The following is a 16,198-nucleotide window of genomic DNA, read 5'->3' on the forward strand; positions in this document are numbered from 1 at the left end:
AATAAATCTGCTGTGCCTGCCTCTACCACCTCTGCTGGCAACACACTCCAGACACCCACCAACCTCTGTGTGAAGTACTTGCCGCTTTTTTTTTTACTGTGGAATAGCTGGCATGATATACTTTTATAAATGTATGTCATCTATCCAAGCATGAAAGGCTCTTTCCTTCAATATGAATTGATAAATTTTCAAGCTGTGGTCATTCTTGGTGACAGGGATATTCACTATGGCAAACTGTTTACTGTATTCATTACATGTAACTTGTTTTCCTTTTGTTTAAAAATATTTTGTAGTTACAAGAAATCATTTTGAATGAACTCTGCGTGTTAATTTCAAGTCACATTTACCAGTTTGCTTTGTACGTTTTACAATGTGACACATGAGCACGTGGAAAATCTACATTATGATTTGACAAGAGACCAATTACCTTCATCTAAAAAGTAGACACAGTGAGTTCAAGGAACTTAGTCAGCGAAAAAAGCTGAATAATTCTCCAGCAACATACAGCAACAGATTTTACTTAATACATTTATGACAGTGGGCCAGAATTTATGCACCGTTTATATTCAACATCCAGAATTAACAAGAGGCAAATATGGGAACAGACTTTGATAGAGCACACTATGGAGCACATTGATTAGTAAAAGTAATTAGAACAGTGTCCAGAGATTTCTCAGCTAAACTCACCGGACATGAATAACATGGAACACTAACAAGTCAAGAAAACTTCACAAGGGGTGAAGTTCCTCACTTTCAATGATCTGGACAGGACACTTCTTCAAGAGTCCCTCAACATTACCTGCCTCAGTGACATGAGTGGCACCTAACTGGTACTTGAACTTGAACTTCATAAGGTGACCTGTTTAAAACTTGACAACATATTTCTTATTTTTTTTTAGATTCCCTACAGTGTGGAAACAGGCCCTTCGAAGAGTAACCTACCCAGACCCATTTCCCTCTGACTAACACACCTAACCTATGGGCAATTTAACATGGCCAACTCACCTGACCTGCACATCTTTGGACTGTGGGAGGAAACCAGAGCATCTGGAGGAAACCAACGCAGACACAGGGAGAAATGTGCAAACTCCACACAGACAGTTGCCTGAGGCTGGAATCGAACCTGGGACCTTGGTGCTGTGAGGCAGCAATGCTAACCACTGAACCACCGTGACAATGTTTCACTTATTTCTAGGTCGAGCCAAACTTAGCTCTTTCAGTAATGAATGACACAATGACCAAAGTGTTAGGGCTTAAACCAAAAGCTGCATACAACATAAACTGAAGAATTCCATCATAACCGATTTGGAAACTGAACTCACTGGGTATTCCAGCGTCTCCCTTAAAACCGCTGACACCAATCCCTCCCCACCATGGTATTTTTATTTGTGCTCTCTGCTAGGATCTTGTTGCTTGCAGAGCACACACAAGCTATTCTTCCCAGTGAAATATTCATCATGGCATTTCATCCATTTCGCTAAAACTGATCTGGTATCCTGACATTCTCTGACATGTGGTTTTCATCATCACATGATTTCATCCACTAACCACTAAGCCATGGGGTCCCACTCACTAATTTCTGTTTTGCTCTCAGTTCGTTATCGGTCCTTCAAGTAAACAACTTTTCATTACTTTTTTTTCTTTGAAAAAAATATTTTCTATTTTCTGGTGCATTTTTATTTTTGTACTCCTGACCCTTACTTTTATTGTTTTTCATATCATTAATTAGATGCACAACCTTGTTACTTTTCCTTAAATTTCCCAAGGTTCCTTCAATTACATGCCCACTTCAATCATTTTACTGATTAATAATAGAATTTTTCCATTATTCTATCATATAACTTACAGCGTAATTTCCATTGCTCAATGAACCAGTTGCTGTTAATGTCAGGGCAATGCTCTCCACCAACTCTAATATTGCATCCTCCAATCTCTCACAGTAGAATTGGGTAATCAGGTTGAACTCCCTGTCGCTGTAACTATTCAGCAATTGACTAATTCCTTTTCCATCATCATCTGTCGGAAGAAAGTGAACAAAACATGCAATTAAAAAATCTGATGTAAAAAGTTAAAGAAATATCACACCGAAAACCTTCTACTTTCAACCATTGATACAAAATATTAATTTGCAATAAATAATTGTGCGATTTTACTCGCAGACTCTTCCTGTCTCTATGTAGCAATTTCAAAAGGATTAATGGTCTCTTTCTCCTCCTACATGACAGAGTCAAAAACCTAAATTGTTTCAGTTCTCATTAGTTATTTCCAATCACTCTGCCCATAGATATTACACATTTAGGATAGCAGGCTGAACTTGAACACACTTAAGAATTCTAATCCTGCACCATAGGAGCCCTTCATTGCTGTGTTTTATTAGTATATGTTTCTACCCAGAAGTGTTATCACACAAAAATGAGTTCTTTCCCACTGCAACTTCTTTTGTTGTTTTTTTGGTATAACGAGCAGCCACCACCAGTAAAAACTCATGTGTATCCAATTGATGATTTACAAGCGCAGCCTTTTTTGGGCAATGCAATACCAAATATAAACATGGCAGGGGACGTAGTAGGAAGAGAGGGAAGGGATAAAATCGAATGGAGTTGGACGGGAAATAAAACACTGTATGCCTCTGTGGTGTTCCATCCCTCTAAAGGCATTGAGATGGACATTCTGCGCCCCATCTCCAAGGACACCCGGACTTGAATGGAACCACAGAAGGACAGATAGTTACCTCCCTCCACAGCCACACTGCCAAGACCTGTTTACAACCAGCCTGACCATCCAATTGATGTCACGAGCTGGTTCAGTAAACTGAATTTTGTGTTTCCATGTAGCAGGATTGTGAGCCTAGATGATCTCTCCTGCTGCCACAGATCATGTATAAGGGGATAAAACAACTGTTTTTGTTCATAGGTGGTCTGCCCAGTGGCCAAGCACCAAATACCATTCATCTGCAAGTTGTGCTCAGACTATGCAGTCTCCTGAGATGCCTGCCATGCTGTTTACCATTCTGATAGCCACAGTTAGTTCTCAGCCTTTCCTGAAATTGTAACATTCTATCCTGGAGTGTCTGATACTCATCAGGGAATATTGCCAGTAACACAGCTGATCTTTGAACTTTACCTTTTCCATTTCTTCCTTCCATTGAAGTACATTGTATTTGTCCCACATTTACTCCGTCCGTCATAATTTTGCATTTGTTCACAAGCTAAACAAAAGAATATGTACCATTGTTAGACTGATCAAAATGCTGGTGGAATTTTGTTGCTGCTGCTATTCAACAAATGTAAGCAAACTACATTCAAATAACAGCAAAATGATCATGTTGATATCAAAATGCAATGACACTAAAAATATTTAACTGTATTGATTAAGATGAAGAGTCATCTAGACTCGGAACGTTAGCTTGTTCTCCCTCTGTGAATGCTATCTGACCGGCTGTGATCTCCAGCATTTGTTGTTTTCAGTTCCGATTCCAGCATCTGCAGTCATTTGTTCCCGCACCTTGATTAAGATCTCAGTGTGTTACCTTCTGGTTATATGATTGTCGTAGAGATCGACAGCACAGAAGAAGGTGATTCCGATTTATCCCCTTTTTCACACCTCTCTCAGTGACAGGTTGAGCAGATTAATATTTAACCGACACTATCAACACCCAGCACAGTCAAGGCTTCCTGTGACCCGGCATGAAACGGTATCACTCAGTGGGAGCTTCCACATCAATCCCGAAGGAGCGGACTCGGTTTGAGTACACACCTTGAGGGGCTGAGGCAGCGGAAGGAGCTTCCGGGGCCAGACCTGGAGGGGAGTGACGTCACAATGCCAGAGTAACGTTTTGGACAGAAGGGCTGCTGATTGGTCAGTAAGGGTCAGATGACTCACTCTGTTCTGACCTGAAACCTCCATTCACCTTTCCCTCTCCATCAGGTTTAAGGGCAATGGGAGTCAGGCTGGTGGGGGAGCAGTACAGTCCTGGGATTTAGAGTGGGATCTAGACTGCTATTTCTAGAATTAATTGCACATTTAATGTTCTTTAATGAGATTCTAACTCTCGGGCCATCTAGTTTACTGTAAGTTAATTTTAATCGACATTAATTTTCAATGGAATAGTTGTGAGAAGATTAAAATGGTAGTACACTGGGTAGTTTGCTTATCATGTAGGAAGGATTCGTGAAACTTGGAACATTTCAGAAAAGATTTGCAGGAATGTTGCCAGGGTTGGAAGATTTGAGCTATCGGGAGAGGCTGAACAGGCTGGGGCTGTTTTCACTGGAGTGTCGGAGACTGAGGGGTGATCTTATAGAAGTTTATAAAATCATGAAGGGGCATGGATGGGATCAATCGACAAAGTATTTTCCCTGGGGTGGGGGAGTCTGGACTTAGAGGACATAGGTTTAGGGTGAGAGGGGAAAGATAAAAAAAGGGACCTAAGGGGCAGCATTTTCACACAGAGGGTGGTGCTTGTATGGAATGAGCTACCAGAGGAAGTGGTGGAGTCTGGTACAACTACAGCATTTAAAATGCATCTGGAATGGGTACATGACTAAGAAGGGTTCAGAGGGATATGGACCAAGGTGCTGGCAAGTGGGACTAGATTAGGTTAGGATATCTGGTTGGCATAGATGAGTTGGACCAAAGGATCTGTTTCCATGTTGTACATCTCTATGACTCTGAGTAGCCAAAGAGTGTGGTACAGGTTGGTATGAATAACATAGGCAACCCCTCTGGGGTTCACATCTCGGGATTACTCCATGTGCCAGTGAGACGCGGAATAGGAAGACAGTGCAGTGAAAAACATTGCTAAAAGGCTGTCGGATGGAGGGCTTCCAATATATGGATCGTTGGAATGTCCTCCAGGGCGATTGGGACCTCAACAAGAAGGAAGGATTTAACGCAAATTGGAGAAGCACCAATATCCTGGCAGGGAGGTTTGCTGGTGTCACTCGGTAGGTGTTTAAAGCAGGTGGGAGAAAGGGAGGACTGCAGATGCTGGAGATCAGAGTCGACTGTGGTGCTGGAAAAGCACAGCAGGTCAGGTGGCATCTGAGGAGTAAGAGAGTCAACGTTTCAGTCATAAGCTCTTTATCAGGAATGGGGCTTGTGGGTCAGGGGTCTGAGAGATAAATGGGAGAAGGCTGGGCTGGGGGAAAATGTAACTGGAAATTTGTTAGGTCGGTGAAAGTGGCAGGGAAAGGTGATAGGGTGGAGTGGATAAGTGGGAAGGAAAATGGACAGGTCAAGAGGGTGGTGCTGATTTCGAGGCATGGGACTGGGATAAGATGGAGGATGAGGAAACTGGTGAAATCCATATTGCTCCTGTGTGGTTGCAGGGTCCCAAAGTGGAAGATGAGGTGTTCTTCCTCCAGGTGTCAGGTGGTTTGGGTTTGGTGATGGAGGAGGCCCAGGACCTGCTTGTCCTTGGTGGAGTGAGAGGGGGAGTTAAAGTGTTCGGGGGGATGGGGTTGGTTGGCGCTGGTGTCCCAGAGATATTCTCTGAAATAATCCGCAAGTTGGCGTCCTGTCTCCCCAATGTCAAGGAGACTACATCAGGTGCAACGGATACAGTCAATGACTGTGGAAGTACAGGTAAGTCTCTGTCAGATGTGGAAGAATCCTTTGGGGCCTGGGATAGAGGTGGGGGGGAGGTGTACGTGGGATCAATGTGGACTTCACCAGTTTCCTCATTTCCCCTCCCCTGCACATTATCACAGTCTCAACCCTCCAACTCGGCACCGCCCTCCTGATCTGTCCATCTTCCTTTTCACCTATCTGCTCCATCCTCCTCTCAGACTATCACCTTCCCCCACCCCCCCCACCTTCACTTACCTATCATATTCTCCCACTCTCCCCAGCCCCACACCCCTCCCATTTATCTCTCAGCCCCCCTGAACTACAAGCCTGATTCTTGATGGAGGGCTTTTGCCTGAAACATCAAGTCTCCTGCTCTTCGGATGCTGCCTGACCTGCTGTTCTTTTCCAGCAGCACACTCTCAGTGAAGTAGAAGAACAAACAGGAAGAGGTTACTGAACACTGCAGGACTGGCGATCTGAAGTGAATTTGTTCTAATGCAAGGATTATGACACATTAAACAGATGAACTTAGGGCTTGGATTCATGCATATAACTATGACATTGTAGCTATTACTTGGTTCAAAGAAGGAAAAGAATGGTAGCTTAAAGTTCTATATTTTATCATGCAAAATAGAGAGGGATGTAAAAGATGTTGAGGATTATTGATTAGGGAGAATATCACAGGTTTACTGAGGGAGGACATCTTGGAGGACTTATCCAGTGAGGTCATATGGGTAGAGCTCAGGAATAAGAGGGCTGCAAACCTTTCAATGGGTTTGTATTACAGGCTTCCCAACAGCCAGTGGGAGACAGAGGAACATATCCATGGAGAGTCAATGGAAAAATGTGAAAACACCAGGTTTGTGGTGATGTGTGATTTTAACATTCTAGAAATTGACAAGGACTGTCTTAAGGAAAGGGGCTTTTGTGTGGGTGGGGGTAGAATGTGTTAGTTGAGTCCAAGAGGATTTCTTGAAGCAATATGTCTCTAGTCCAATTGAGGAAGGGAAATACTTGACCCGGTATTAAGGAATGAGCCCAGTCACGTGATCAAAGTTTCAGTGGAAGAACATTTTGGGAACACTGACCATAATTCTGCAAGTTATACATTACTTATGATGAGGATAAAAGTGGTTCCTGGCAAAATTGGGAGAAGCTAACGATGGCGATATTAGTCACAAACTGGAGCATATAGATGGGAGTAGCTGTTTGCAGATAAAATGAGACTCTTTTAAAGGCTAGTGAATTCCAGACCAGCGTTTCGTGTGAAAGTGAAGGAAAATGATGGCTAGATTCAAGTGCTTTGGATGACAATTGGTTAAGCTAAGCTACTTTTGGAATACTGTGTGCAATTCTGGTCTCTCTCAATATGTTGTGAAACTTCAAAGGGTGCAGTAAAGATTTACAAGGATGTTGTTAGGGTTGGAGGCTTTGAGCTACAGGGAGAAGCTGAATAAACGGAAGCTATTTTCCCTCTAGCATTGGAGGCTGAGGGGTGACTTTTTAGAGTTTTATGAAATCATAAGGTACATGTATAGGGTGAATAGTCAATGTCTTTTTCCCAGGGTATGAGAGTCCAATGTCAGAAGGCATAGGTTTAAGATGAGAGAGGAAAGGTATAAAAGGGACCTAAGGGGAAACCCTTTCACACAGAGGGTGGTGCATGTCTGGAATGAACTGCCATTGGAAGGGATGGAGCTGGGACAATTACAACATTTAAAAGGCATCTGGATAGGTACGTGTATTGGAAGGGTTTAGAGAGATATTGGCCAAAGCTGAAAAATGTGTTGCTGGAAAAGCGCAGCAAGTCAGGCAGCATCCAAGGAGCAGGAGAATCGACGTTTCGGGCATAAGCCCTTCTTCAGGAATGAGGAGGGTGTGTCAAGCAGGCTAAGATAAAAGGTAGGGAGGAGGGATTTGGGGGAGGGAGGAGGGAGGAGGGAAAGCGATAGATGGAAGGAGGTTAAGGTGAGGGTGATAGGCCGGAGAGGGAGTGGGGGCGGAGAGGTCGGGAAGAAGATTGCAGGTCAAGAAGGTGGTGCTGAGTCCGAGGGTTGGGACTGAGATAAGATGGGGGGAGGGGAAATGAGAACGCTGGAGAAATCTGCATTCATCTCTTGTGGTTGGAGGGTTCCTAGGCGAAAGATGAGGCGCTCTTCCTCCAGGCATCGTGTTGCCATGGTCTGGCGATGGAGGAGGCCAAGGACCTGCATGTCCTTGGCGGAATGGGAGTGGGAGAGGGAGTTAAGGTGTTCAGCCACGGGGCGGTTGGGTTGGTTGGTTGGTGCGGGTGAGGGAAAAGCCAGGTCCAGTTGAGGACAAAGAAGGAAATTTCTGCATGAAGCCAGAGGATGTGGGTGAGGACCTGAGTGAATAATTTGCATGGGTATTCAAAAGAAATGGACATGGTGAATCTAGACAAGGGTATGTTGATAATTCTAGGGCATGTCTATATAAAAAAAGAAGGAAGTGTTGGGCTTTTCAAAAATCCATGTGGTTACAAGTTCCCAGGAGCTGATGGTAGCTATACTAGGGAGGACATTTCTGGGTCCTTGTGCAAAATCTTTAAATCCTCTTTAGTTACAGGGAGATCCAAGAGGACTGGACAATAGCCAGTGTTGTTCCCTTGTTTCAGAATGGCAACACGGATAATATGGGAAATGCAGTGAACCTTATGTCAGTGGTAATTTAACATACCTGGTCAGTATGGATGGGTTGGACCGAAGGGCCTGTTTCCTTGCAGTTCAACTCCATGACTCTATACCGCCAAGCCAAGGGATCTTGGAGAAGATTCTTAGGGCCAGGATTTACTCACATTTGGAAAAAAAAGGACTAATTAGTGACAGGCAGCAAGGCTTTGTGTGGAGAAGGTCATGCCTCACAAACTTCATTGAGATTTTTCAGGAAGTGGCAAAGATGCCTGAAGAGAGCAGAGTGGCAGATATTGTCTCACTGGATTTTAGCAAGGCCTTTGTCAAGGTCTGTCATGGTAAGCAGATACTGGGGGTGAAGTCATATGGCCATATGACCAGTATTGTTGCACAGGGATCAGTATTGAGACCCCTCATTTGTTTATAAATAATTTGGAGGAGAATGTCCATCGTCTGATCAGTAAGTTTGCCGATAACACAAACATTGAGGGAGCTATGGATAATGTGGAGGATTGCCAGAGGATACAGCAGGATTATAGATAATCTGGAGATTTGGGTGAAGAAATGGCAGATGGACTTTAATCTGGAAAAATATGAGCTGATACATTTGGAAGGTCCAATGAATAAGGGAAGTTACACAGTAATTGGCAGAACCCTTAGAAGCATTAAAGAACAGGGGCTTGAAGCAGACAGGTCCACAGTTCCCAGAAAGAGACAATGTCAGTGGATGAGGTAGTCTCGAAGGCATATGGCATGCTTGCCTTCATTGTTTAGGACACAGAGTATAAAAATTGGCAAGCCATGTTGCAGAGCGTTAGCAAGGTCGCATTTGGAATATTGTGTACAGTTCTGGTCATTGCATCATGACCAGAAACATGTGAGAGCATTGGAGAGGGTACAGAAAATGTTCTCCAGGATTTTGTCTGGTTTGGGAGGCATTATCTGTGAAGGAGATTGGACAAGATTGGTTTTTACTTGAACACCAGAGGCTGAAAGGCGGCCTGATAGAGATTTACAAAATTATGAAAGGCATGGATAGAATGCAATTTTTTTTTTCCCCCAGGATAGAAATCTCAATTACTAGCAGACATCAATTTAAGGGTAAAGGGGGAATGATTAAAGGAGGTGGGAGGGGCAATTTCTTTTTCCACAGAGGGAACTTCCTGAGGAAGTGGTGGATGTGGGTGTAATTACAATGTTTAGAAAGAGATGAGAGAAGTACATGAATAGGAAAGGTTTGGAGAGTTGTAGGCCAGGAGCAGGCAGGTGGGACTAGTTTAGTTTGGGATTATGCTCGGCATGGACGGGTTGGACTGAAGGGTCTGTTTCCGTGCTGTATGACAATATGACTGACTCAATGTGCCTGGAATGCGCTTTCAGAGGATGTGGTCGAAGCAGACATTATAGCAATGTCTATTGGCATTTTGACAGACATGATTGGCAGGAAATAAAAGGATACAGACAATACAATATACAATACAGTTCCCCTCCATCAACATCGACCTGGCAAAGGAAACACTTACCACACTTTTAGAAGAGACCATCTCACACACCCCAACCACCATCCAATCACATTACCAACGAAAACATCATGAAGCTAGTGGACGTGTGCCTCACCACCCACTTCACCTTCAACAACATAATCTGCAAACAAACCAACGGCACACCCATGGGATCTCCGCTACCAGGATTCATAGCGGAAGCGGTAATGCAAAGACTACAACAAACAGCCCTACCGACCATCAAACCAAAAATCTGGGTCCGCTACACAGATGACACCTTTGTCATCACAAAACGAAACAAGATAGAAGAGACATTTAACATCATCAACAACACCCTCACAGGAATAAAGTTCACCAAGGAGGAAGAAACCAACAACAAACTCGCATTCCTGGACGTCATAGTCGAAAGAAAGGACAACAGAGAACTACAAACCTGCGTATACAGAAAACCGACAAACACTGACCAAATACTTAACTACACCAGCAACCATCCCAACACACACAAACGAAACTGTATCAGAACACTATTCCAACGAGCCGCCACACACTGCAGCACAGACGAACTTTGGAAAACAGAGAACTACCTATACAACATATTCAAGAAGAACAGATATTCAAAAAATACAGTCTGCAGATTCCTCAAGAACAAACCACGACAAGCAGACCAAACACAACCAGAAACCCTAACCACCTTACTATACATCAAAGAAGTTTCAGAAATGACAGCCAGACTACTAAGACCCTTCGGAATCCTAGTAGCACACAAACCCACCAACACTCTCAAACAAAAACTAACAAACTTAAAAGACCCAGTACAACCCATGGACAAAACCAACATCATCTACAAAATTCCATGCAAGGACTGCCACAAACACTACGTAGGACAAACAGGAAGAAAGTTAGCCACCAGGATACACAAACACCAGCTAGTCACAAAAAGACACGACCCTCTCTCCCTCGTAGCCCTACTCACGGATGAAAAGAACCACCAATTCGACTGGGGCAACACATCTATCCTGGGACAGGCTAAGCAAAGACATGCCAGAGAATTCCTAGAAGCCTGGCACTCCAACCACAACGCCATAAACAACCGCATAGATCTAGATACCATCTATCAACCCCTCAGAAAAAGAACAGGAAATGACATCACCACAAATGCCAGGAACCCCATCCAGGACAAACATATAAATAGAAAGCAGGAGACAACAGCTTCGCTTCACTTGGAGGTCACCACTGATGATGTTACCTAGCCAGGTAATGCAACGTTTGGATATCAAACCTACAGCTCAGCGAGCAAACCTACACCTTAAACCTCAACCTGAGCTACAAACCTTCACAAACCTTGCACATACAATACCAGTCCGATTAAAACACCCCTGATTAAGATTTACAAAAAAAACCCCAAAACTTCTTATCTCAAAATCAGACAGCTTTTGTTCTTCTCTGTATTTCAGTCTTCTTTCGGTCTCCTTGGGGATATTGCGTCACAGGTTACTGATCGATAAAGGGACCTTTGAAGAGAGCTATTTTGCTGGGCAGTGTGCAGATGCTGTTGCAGTTGAGAAGATGCTCCTCCCAACTGTTCAAATTTCCCTGGTCTTATACCCCTAAAGCACTGGATTGTATCATTTTAAGATTGTCAATATACCAAATTCAAACTGGATTGGAGTTTGGTATTTTTTGGGGTATAATTTAAACTGATTGGCCTAATTCGATTCTGTTTTGTCGTTTCCTGGCAACCAGCTACCCTAGCTACACCAGTAGCTGGGGCACGTTACATTATTTATTTTTCTGTCAGGTAGTTCTGTAGCTTTTAAATCTCTTAAAGGTACAGTACACCCCACATCTTCACAACACTCACCCAAAATTAACTTGTTGGATAAATTAATTTTGTACTTATGGATGCTTCTTAAACTCGTATTCAGATGCGTTGTGGCACAGCTCTGAAGTAGATGGGTTTTAAACAGAGGCCTCTGGGCTAGGGGAAGCAACGGCCTAGTGGTATTGTCACTAAACTGTTAATCCAGGGATGCTGGTAATGAGCCTGGTCCCCAAGTTCAAATTCCACCGTGGCAGCTGGTGGAGTTTGCATTCTATACAAAATCAGGAATGAAGAGTCTCACAATGACCGTGAATCTATTGTTGACTTTTGGGAAAAGCCCTCCTGGTTCACTGATGTTCTTTAGGGAAGGAAACTGCCATCCTTACCTACATGTGACTCCAGACCACCTAGCTAATGTGACTCAATCACAACTGGCCTCTGGTCAATTAGGGATGTGAATTAAATGCTTCCTGAGCCAGCAAAGCCTTTCTCCTGTGAATGAATACAAAAACCCAGCCAAAAGAGTCTCTAAATATTTCAATCAATCTGTTCAGACCCATCTTTAGAGAAGCTGGGTCTTGAACCCAGGGCTCCTGGGCCAGAGGTAGAAGTACCGCAAGAGCCCAATTTTGCTCCCGTGTTGAATATTGGGAGTAGCAATCTAAATTTTTCACAAGTACTTAAAGGGTGAGGTGCAATGTTACTAAGCGTAATGTGCCTTCAGAGGCATATTGTGCAGTGGTAATGTCCCCATCTCTGAGTCAGGTGGCCAGAGTCCGAGTCTTGCCTGCTCCAGAGGTACGCAATAATATTTCTGAACAAGTTGCTTTGCGGAAAATAAAATGAACAAAATGGTTAGTTTTCAACCATAATTTATTGGTGCCCTGTTGCTCAGAATTTGAAATGCCCATTTTTAGGATGGTGCTTTTGCCTCCAAGGCAGAAACATATGGGATCCTGCTCCCAAGACCTGCTCCAGGTGGATGCTTGTTGCATTATAATAATGGAAAGTCACTCATCATCTGCGATATTCTCTGGTGGAAATTTAAAACTCCATTACAGGAGCCAGAAAACATCACACCACTGCTAGTTCAGTTTGGGAAAGCTGGGCGGCATGGACAAGTTGAACCCAAAGGTCTGTTTCTGTGCTGTATAATTCTATGACTGCAAGATTAGAAGAATTTTGAGCTGAGTTCTGTTCCTCAACTAACAACCCAGAGGTCACAGACATTTCATGTGATGTCTCTTTATAAATTTAGAAGTTTAAGCGATAATCTGATCAAACTCTTTGGGATATTAACAGGAAAAGGCAGGGTAGGTAGGGATCAACTCTTTTCACTGATTCGAGAACTAGGTGATATAGTCTGTGTATAGGACAAAAGGTGTTAAGAAGCACATCTATGCATAAGACAGGTAGATATTTAACATCCTTTTCCACAAATAGCTGTGGATGCTGTATCAGTTCTAATTTCAAATCTGAGGTTGATAACTTTTTGTTAAGCAGAGATATTAAGGGATCTGCGTCAAAAGCAAGTAAATGGGGTTAGGCCACAGATCAGCCAGGATCGCATTGAATGTCAGAAGAGTCTTGAGGAGTTGATTTGCCTATTCCTGTTCCTATGTTTCCTTTCATTTTAGTGTTTATTGGGTTGTCAGTGAAACTGTTGTCAATTTGCCCACCTCTTGACCTCAGCAGGCTTGCGAGGCATGGCAGAGAGTATTTACCAGTCAATCACACCGTGGGTCTGTGAAAAAAAAAATGGGATGTCAGATTTTCTTCCCAAATGTAAGTTGCTGAAAAAATAATCAGCTTTGATGAAAATAGCTGTTACATTCACTGCCACTGTATTCCACGTGATTTCATAGATCTCAAATTCAATCAGCCAACACAGCAGAATTGGTCCACTGTCTGGAGCTTTCATCCTATTAGTTCAAGAACCACAATACAACAATACTGCCTCTGTGCAAAATAAATGTTCTTTACTTCTATTCGTTACAATAATGTGAAAGGATTTCAAAGTCTGTGAGAAGATTTGTAGCTCGGGTGCTCGTTGTTGTGGTTGTGTTTGTCGAGCTGGGAATTTGTGTTGCAGATGTTTCGTCCCCTGTCTAGGTGACATCCTCAGTGCTTGGGAGCCTCCTGTGAAGCGCTTCTGTGATCTTTCCTCCGGCATTTGGAGTGGTTTGAATCTGCCGCTTCCGGTTGTCAGTTCCAGCTGTCCCCTGCAGTGGTCGGTATATTGAGTCCAGGTCGATGTGCTTATTGATTGAATGTGTGGATGAGTGCCATGCCTCTAGGAATTCCCTGGCTGTTCTCTGTTTGGCTTGTCCTATAATAGTAGTGTTGTCCTAGTCGAACTCATATTGCTTGTCATCTGCGTGTGGGGCTACTAAGGATAGCTGGTCGTGTCGTTTTGTGGCTAGTTGGTGTTCATGGATGCGGATCGTGAGCTGTCTTCCTGTTTGTCCTATGTAGTATTTTGTGCAGTCCTTGCATGGGATTTTGTACACTACATAGACAGCTAATGATCCGCATCCATGAACACCAACTAGCCACGAAACGACACAACCAGCTATCCTTAGTAGCCAAACGCAGATGACAAGCAACATGAGTTCGACTGGGACAACACTACTATTATAGGACAAGCCAACCAGAGAACAGCCAGGGAATTCCTAGAGGCATGGCACTCATCCACAGATTCAATCAATATGCACATTGACCTGGACCCAATATACCGACCACTGCAGCGGACAGCTGGAACTGACAACCGGAAGCGGCAGATTCAAACTACTACAAATGCCAGAGGAAAGATCACAGAAGCGCTTCACAGGAGGCTCCCAAGCACTGAGGATGTCACCTAGACAGGGGACGAAATGTCTGCAACACAAATTCCCAGCTCGGCGAACAGAACCACAAGAATGTGAAAGGATACTCATACAGGGTCGTGTTTAGGGATGATAAAAGATTAGGTATAGCTGCTTAGGAATTGGGTTTTGTTTGGCTTAATGGCAAACAGAAGTGCCGTGGCAATGTATGCTCCAAGTGCAGTCATGTTTATAGTTGTTTGAAGTAGTCACTATCAAATAAAAATTGAAAGAACTAGGGATGCTGGAAATCAGAAACAAAAACAGAAATTGCTGGAAAAGCTCAGCAGGACTGGTCACATCTGTGGAGCGAAATCAGACAATGTTTGGGATTCAGTGACCTGTCCTCAGAACTATTCTCTACTCTTCTTTGTTACAATAATTTCAAAAGGATCCCTTATACAGTGTAAAACATTCTGAGGGAGGATCACTAGACCCGAACCGTTAACTCTGATTTCTCTGCACAGTTGTGTCCAGACCTGCTGAGCTTTTCTAGCAATTTCTGTTTGTTTCAGTCACTATCAAATGTCCTTCCATTAAACACTGAGACTCTGGTAATAGCTGCAGATTCAACCACGTCAATATCTGGCTTGGGAAATTAATGTGATCAATTTTCCATCTTCTCTGCTGAGCTTTTCCTGACAACTTGCTTAGGAAGGAGGCTGCAAAGAGCAGAGGACAAGTCTGACCGTCTGTGAAAATACCCGAAATAGATAACACTCACATTTATTCTTATTTTGAAACAAAGTGACGCAGTAATCAGACTGATACCTCAGGCTGTTGTTTTTTACTCCAATTAGTGGGACAAGTAGAGTTTTACTGGAATGGTGGTGTTTCGAGCCATGCTTCATTGATTGGTTTTGTTCCTACCTCATAACGAGCACTGTGCAAAGTGACACAATTGGATGTATACAGTATCATGTTAACCACACAGCCTAACCAAAGGCCACTGATTGAGAGTCTTCTTCCCGTCCTTACAGTCAATTTGTCCCACTCTCTGGTCAAAGTTGAGACTCCGATTACAATTACCAAGGGTGACTCAATCTGATTAGCACTAGTTTTTATTGATTTGTAATTATACTTGTTGATAGGAAACCATCAGTTTACGATCTATCATTGCAAGTCCCGAACAAAGGTTACACAAACGGGCTTCAATCTTTCAACTTTGAGGCAGGTTACATGCAAAGCGAAAAGTTTAATGATTAATCAGGTCACGTGAGAAGGCTGTGGTGACAACTATTTTTCCTCAGTCAAGAATATTTCTAGATGCCTGTAACGGTTACGGACAGTTAAAAACAAATGTTTCTACGGCAGCAATCGAGACACCAAAGTGGTGTGTTGCCTTCCTGGTGCCAGGGTCAGGGACATCCCTGAGTGGTTGCATGAAATTCTTAAGGGAAGTGTGAGCAGTCATTGTACATATTGGTAACAACTGCATGGGTAGGAAAAGGGATTAGGTCCTGAACAGTGATAGTAGAGATTTAGGCAGAAGGTTAAAATGTGGGGCCTCGAGGGCAGTAATTTCTGGACTACTTCCGGTGCCATGTGGAAGAGCGAGTAGGAATAGGAGGATGTGGCTGATGAGTGCGTGGCTTGAGAGATGGGGCAGGTATTCAGGCACTTGGATCATTGGGATCTCTCCTGGCATAGAGATGATCGGAACTGGAGGTTGGGAGACCTGCTAGAGCCACAAGAGATGGATGAGATCCTAAATGTATATGTCTTGTCAGTATTTACTGTTGAGAAAGGCATGGATGCGAGAGAATTTGGTGAAATAAATTGTGATGT

Source organism: Chiloscyllium plagiosum, unplaced genomic scaffold, assembly GCF_037043375.1.
Source record: "Chiloscyllium plagiosum isolate Xiang-an unplaced genomic scaffold, Cpla_swu_hap1 HiC_scaffold_22, whole genome shotgun sequence".
Lineage (NCBI taxonomy): Eukaryota > Metazoa > Chordata > Chondrichthyes > Orectolobiformes > Hemiscylliidae > Chiloscyllium > Chiloscyllium plagiosum.